Genomic DNA, 6,017 nt, shown 5'->3' on the forward strand with positions numbered 1-6,017 from the left:
TGTCAAGTGCGTATTGTAGGTTTTCTTATATCGAGTGTGTAGAGGACGGCGAGGTGTTTGTGACCTCCTGCCAATCAAACACCCGCTGAAACACATTAACGGCGCTCATTTCCTCACAAAAAAAAAGTTGCACAAATGAGCTCTGACTGCTAAATACGGACTTACACGGTGCCCTAATCACCGCCTTCATTGTTGGTTATGCTGCTTTTTATCTGCTGCCGAGCCGCTGGAGCGTTCGGTGAAGTGTTAACATGATGAGCTCTGCAGAGGGGGAGGCTTGTTAGCAGCGACGGATATTCCTGAGTCAGACTGGATTGGGAATACTGCAGCAAGTCAAACTGAATCAGTGTAATCGTCGGCCCAACTCTGACTGCTAATAGATGGCCTTGCCAGCGCTGGTGGCAGAAGACGTCATAATTACATAAATAGGAGAAAGAAAAAAAAAGAAAAGAAATTGATCATTTTTAAAGTCAATTGAAGGGGATACATTCAGAGTAACTTGGTTCATCAGTGGTTCCCAACCTTTTCTCCTTGGAGCCCCCCTTACTTTAATGTAAGAAAAGCAGGGCCACCCCCTCCCCACCCCTGTCATCTGAACTTTTAGTTCAGTCCCAATGTATACAAAAAAACTGTAGATCATATTCGCCATATATACATAAAAAATACATACAAAAATGTACATACATATTACTTATTGTTATTATTTTTATTATTTTCAAGTCCTTTGTTTGCGGTTAGGAAACATTCTCCTAGCTTCATAAATTTACTCTCCATCTTTCTGACAACACTGACTTCGATGAAAAAACGCGGGCTTAGATGACGCCTTCACGAAAACTCGGAAATCCTATATTCCAACTTGGAAATTTCAGACTTACGATACCACAGCATTCACGTTACAGGTTAACTCGGAGAAGAAAGAATAAGTTTGGTATACTTGCTGAACCTTGAAAAATGTGCAGTAGCTATTTTTTTGTTTTATTTATTTTGGAAGCAGTCATTTCTGAGTTTTTCAATTCAGAATATATTTATTCCCAAGTTGTCTTGAATGCAGCATGAGCTGCAGCTTGTTCTCAACCAATGTTTGATTGTTTGATGTTTGATGATTGGCTAGTGCTGTTTGGGGAAGGAAAGCTGCATTACTCTCATTCCATTGGTAGATGAACGCTAATATCCCGCATTGACATGTATTATTCTAAATGTTGACTTTTATTTATTTTTTAATCGCGATTGAATGCCACACACCGGAGATCCAACACAGTACCAGAAATACGGCGTCCTCTTGGTGGGGGCGCGTACCCCAGGTTGGGAACCACTGATCTACTGTCTACTGTTCATCATTTCAAAACCTCAATGCTCATCAACAGTCACGACTGCAGCAATTAAAAATTATGTTTCAACTTGAGTTTCTGGTGCCCTTATGATAATAAAGTTCTCAAAATGCAATAAAAGTGAGTAAACAGACACCGCAGCAGATGTAAAAGTCTCTAATGGACACCAACTCGTCAGAAACAGACTCACTTTGAATTTAAATCGCTCCGTGCCAGAATGAAAAATGTGTTTTCTCAAGCGTCATTAAAGCAACTCCATATGCAAAAGTGTATGAAACCAGGAGGGCGTGTGTAGCCGACTGCAACATTATTACTCACTGCGGTGGGGTGCATTTTGAATTATGTATTAATAAAAACAGCAAACACACGTTTCACACTTCAGGATGCAGACGGCAGACACACGGGCTGAAATCGCTGCAGATAGCTCATTTCCGTGACATTGTTTGCTGTGGTTTGAAACCTGTTACGTATTTTGCGTTGATGATGATAATAATTGGAAGTCATGACAAGGTGTTACCGATCAGTTTCATAAAAGATGGCCAGCAGCTACCAAGAACTTTTCTGTCTGGAGATTGATGTGTTTTTCAGGAGCTTTCGGTCACTAACTTTATCAGTGAAATCCATAAGGTTTTGTGTCCATTTCCTTTGTCCTTCACATGCTCCAAATGATGATGTAGTGAAGTCATTAACGAGCCTTTGCTTTGGGCTCCAGTTCTGTTATTTGCTCGGTCTCTATGGTAGTTTTAAGACCCTTTGCATTAGTTTTGTGTGTTTTTGCTGTCTCTATTTATTTTGCATTTCTTTGAGGATCATTTTCTTTTCTTTGAGCTTGTGTAATGCGCCTCTTCATTTTTTGTGTTTTTAGAGTTGTTCTCTGAGTAATTTCACTAATGTTTTGTCTCATCACAATTCCAACACATCGTTGCTTTGTTTCTTTTTTTATCCAAAAGGCGAATTATAATACAGATAATAATACATTTTTTTTTGCATAGAAGTGACTGAATGACTTGCTAAGTGAGTAATAACCTATGTTCGCATAATACGTTGATTTGAAATACATTCCTCTCGCTACCAGACCGAATCAGAATCAGAATTACTTTATTAAGGAGAAATTATTTTTCGTTACAGCAGCTCCTACTCAATGTGTACCAGTGTCCTGAACAAAGACCAATGTAGACAATAAGAACATGTAGAATAGGTAGGCAATTATAATAAGAATGCACGCATCAGTGTAAAAAATATAACAAATATATATAAAAATATGCACAAGTATAAGTGTTGTTCCTCTATAATAACATTGAAGGATTATTGCATGTGGTGAGCCCAGAGTATAAATATATAAAGAAATATGTACAAGTATATGAAAATAAAGTGAACATGAGTCATTGCACAGTGACACACATTGAACAGACATGTATTATATTTTTTTTTTAGAAAGCCAGAGCTTTGTTTTGGTCATTCGTTTCAAGCCACAAGCTCCTCACTTGTGCTCAACACCTCCAGCGAGCTGGCGCACAAACTAGGAAAAGGTTTGTCCTCCTCTCAGCCAGTGGACTCGCTCAGCTGTATTACAATCCCCTCTTTGTTTTCTTTCACTCTAATGGCTTCTTTATCATTTCTTCCTCTGTTCAAAGGGCATGCAGTACTTGACTGGCTGTAAATCTGTTCAGAGACTAATCTGCCACTACCTACCAGCTGCTCTCTTGGCACCCGCCAGGGCCAACATTCCCGTTGCCATGGAGATAACCAGGCATGCCAGTTACCCATAAGGCCTGGCGTCGGGCCGAGAGGGCCGAGCGTAGCGGGCGTGTGTGCATGCGCGCAGAGTGTGCCTGGATAATATGCGTCTGTGTTTTTAGAAGTCAAACCGAGTGATGTGGCAACGGCCAAATAAAGAAAAGGTTCTTGATTAACTGCCATCACCAGCTGTTTGCCAGTCTGAGTCAGTTAAGGGCTTCAGCGCTGTACAGTGTTTCTTTCATGTTCCACAATGTCTACAAGAGAGTCGACCAAAAAACCAGCCGAATGCTGCCTTTTTGTCTGATCGCCTAATTGAAGAACACAAAGACCATGCAGCTCTTTACCCTGGATGGGACACAGAAAGTCACCTGCAGCAACATTTTGTACCTGGTAACACTGAGAATAGTTTACATTTTGGGAAACAAGCTTTTTTTGTCATAGCGAGGAGAACATAAAAATATTGTTTGAGTACGGATGCTCTGTTTGTAGTTAAAACCGATGGATTTACCGTGGCACAGATTCTGTAGAGTTTATACAAACTCACTACGATGTTATCCAAAGGTTTCCAGAAGAGCACTTCTGAAGTTCAGTGTCATGTCGCCAGCTATTGGCCACGTAAAAATGGAAAAGAGACGGAGAAAAAGTGAAGTGGATCCACCCAGTTAAATTAAATTAGCCATACAGAGCTGTAATTTGCACAGTCATCTGTAAAGATGTTTTCTGCTAAAATTTTTGACAGTTCAGCATTTGATATGTTACAGTTTTTCCTTTTTTAGATGTTTTTTGTACCTTGACACTTTTCAGTGGAAACTTCTTCAGATGTGGGTGACGTGGTCTTATCAGCTGATGTTACCTATACGTTTTGACGGCTGTCAATGTGACAGGACGGTCACGCCTCGGTAACATCAGCTGATAACGCCGCGTCACCCACTTCTGAGGAAGTTTCCACTGGAAATTGTCAAGGTACAAGCGAGATCTTCCTGGAAATTGGTGTTTGAGAAAAAAAAAAACAGTTACATTTTATTAATCAAAAAGACACAATGAACACCACTGAGCTATTTAAGTCCAAAGGTGTTGATCATAGGCTTCACAAAATACAGGACGGTGCATCTCCACTTCTTTCTACAGATAAACCTGAGGCTAGAGTACCAGGGGTATGGATGGAGCCATCTTTGTTTGGAGGTAGATTCTGTAAAGTACCATGCTAAAGCAAACGCCATAATGGTTCAGACTTTGTAAATGCTACCTATTTGTTCTCCTCAGTGCTTACGTCAGACTTTTGTTTTAGATTATAAAATTAATTAATGACGTTAATTCACTTACAATCTAACAAATCTAAAATTTAACTCACTGAAAACTGAAAAAACTGTAAAGATCCCTCAGGTCTTTGAGGTTGATTTGCTCAGTTTACACCAGAGTTACTCAATTTTAAGTTGTTATTTGAAGGTTATTATGCTGTTATGTGACTGGTCCGCCCGCCTTCAGATCAAATCAGGGCTGTATGTGACCACCGAACTAAAATTAGTTCAACACCTCTGGTTTAAAGTATAGACCCCTTCACAGTTTGTAAACAGTGTGCCGGTATTTGAGGGGCGGGGCTTAGCTGGAGGCAAAGGATCTCAAACACCATAGCCTGTAAAAATGGACGAGGAAAACGCATATTTTAGAGAATATACTAACACACTCTCTGAGACTGTGAGTGTTTTATTAAAAAGTTGACTCTGACTGATGGGAGCATATTCATCAACCCCTACACTTTCATTCACTGGATGGACGATTTGACCATATGAGAACACAAAGAGGACAAAGTCTGGTCTGTCTTTATCAAGTGAAGCCTCTCCTACAAAGATATTACAAGATCGTGGAACCACTGGTAGTGTAGTAGTGTGAGGGCAGTGTAGTAAATACAATTTACGCCTGAACACCCCTGAACCATACAACTAATGTTGCGTTAGCTCGCCATTAGCATTAGCATTAATCAAGAAGCCTCCAAATAATGGTAAATTTAACGTTATTTCAAAAATTATGATTTATTAGATATTAATCTTACCTGATATTAAATGTACGCTGCAAACAGAGAGTCGTTGGTGATTGTCTGACGCCAATCCTTTCTTTTAATCGTGTTCAACCAACCATGTCTACACGTGTCAGTGGCTGGTGTGCAATAAAAATTCAAGTTCGTGTTTTTGCTTTTTTGATTTTGTCCCCCCAAAATACAGCAAGACAGTATTTTCATGATGACAGTGACAGTGTTCTCCTCAAGCTTCTGTTTTGCCTCCAGCTAAGATCTTGACGTCATTATGACATAGGCCATGAAGGGGTCTTTTGACTGTGCTTTAGAGACAGCCTCAAGTGGCCATTCAAGGAACTGCAGCTTATGCCAATTTCTTTTTGTTTGTCTGCATAGTAAATTGCAGAAAACAGCAGGTCTTTGCCCTGTTCACCTATAATGACAACTGTTTTCTGTGGTTAGAAGGCAGGTTCAGCTACAGAGCTGTAATCACTTTGGGTTTTATTCATCAATAATGCCACCGCTCCATCTGGGTTCATCTAACGCTGCAAGTCTGCTAACAGAACTGTGACTTGATCTGTCGAAGAGAGTGTTTCCCCTTTGTGTCCTCAGATCACATAGTAATAAACTATATAGGACTCTCCCATTGGTTGACGTCTCAAAATCGAGATTTGTTCAATCTCACTGAATCTCATTAACATTACACGGTCGCCTACTGTTTGTGCGGCCCTTAGGCAGCTGTGAACTTAGCTTAGCACAAAAACTGGAAACAGATGGAAACGGCTAGCCCAATTCAGACTCTCCTAAAGTCCACAAATTAACACATTATTTTTAATTAGTTTAAGTGTAAAAACAACACATTTCTGGAGTTAGGCTCACCAGCTGCTGGTGGTTGATTCATTCACATATTTCAGAGTGGAATCAACCTTCTCTGCAAA

This window comes from Mugil cephalus, chromosome 18 (assembly GCF_022458985.1).
Source record: "Mugil cephalus isolate CIBA_MC_2020 chromosome 18, CIBA_Mcephalus_1.1, whole genome shotgun sequence".
In the NCBI taxonomy this organism is placed as follows: domain Eukaryota; kingdom Metazoa; phylum Chordata; class Actinopteri; order Mugiliformes; family Mugilidae; genus Mugil; species Mugil cephalus.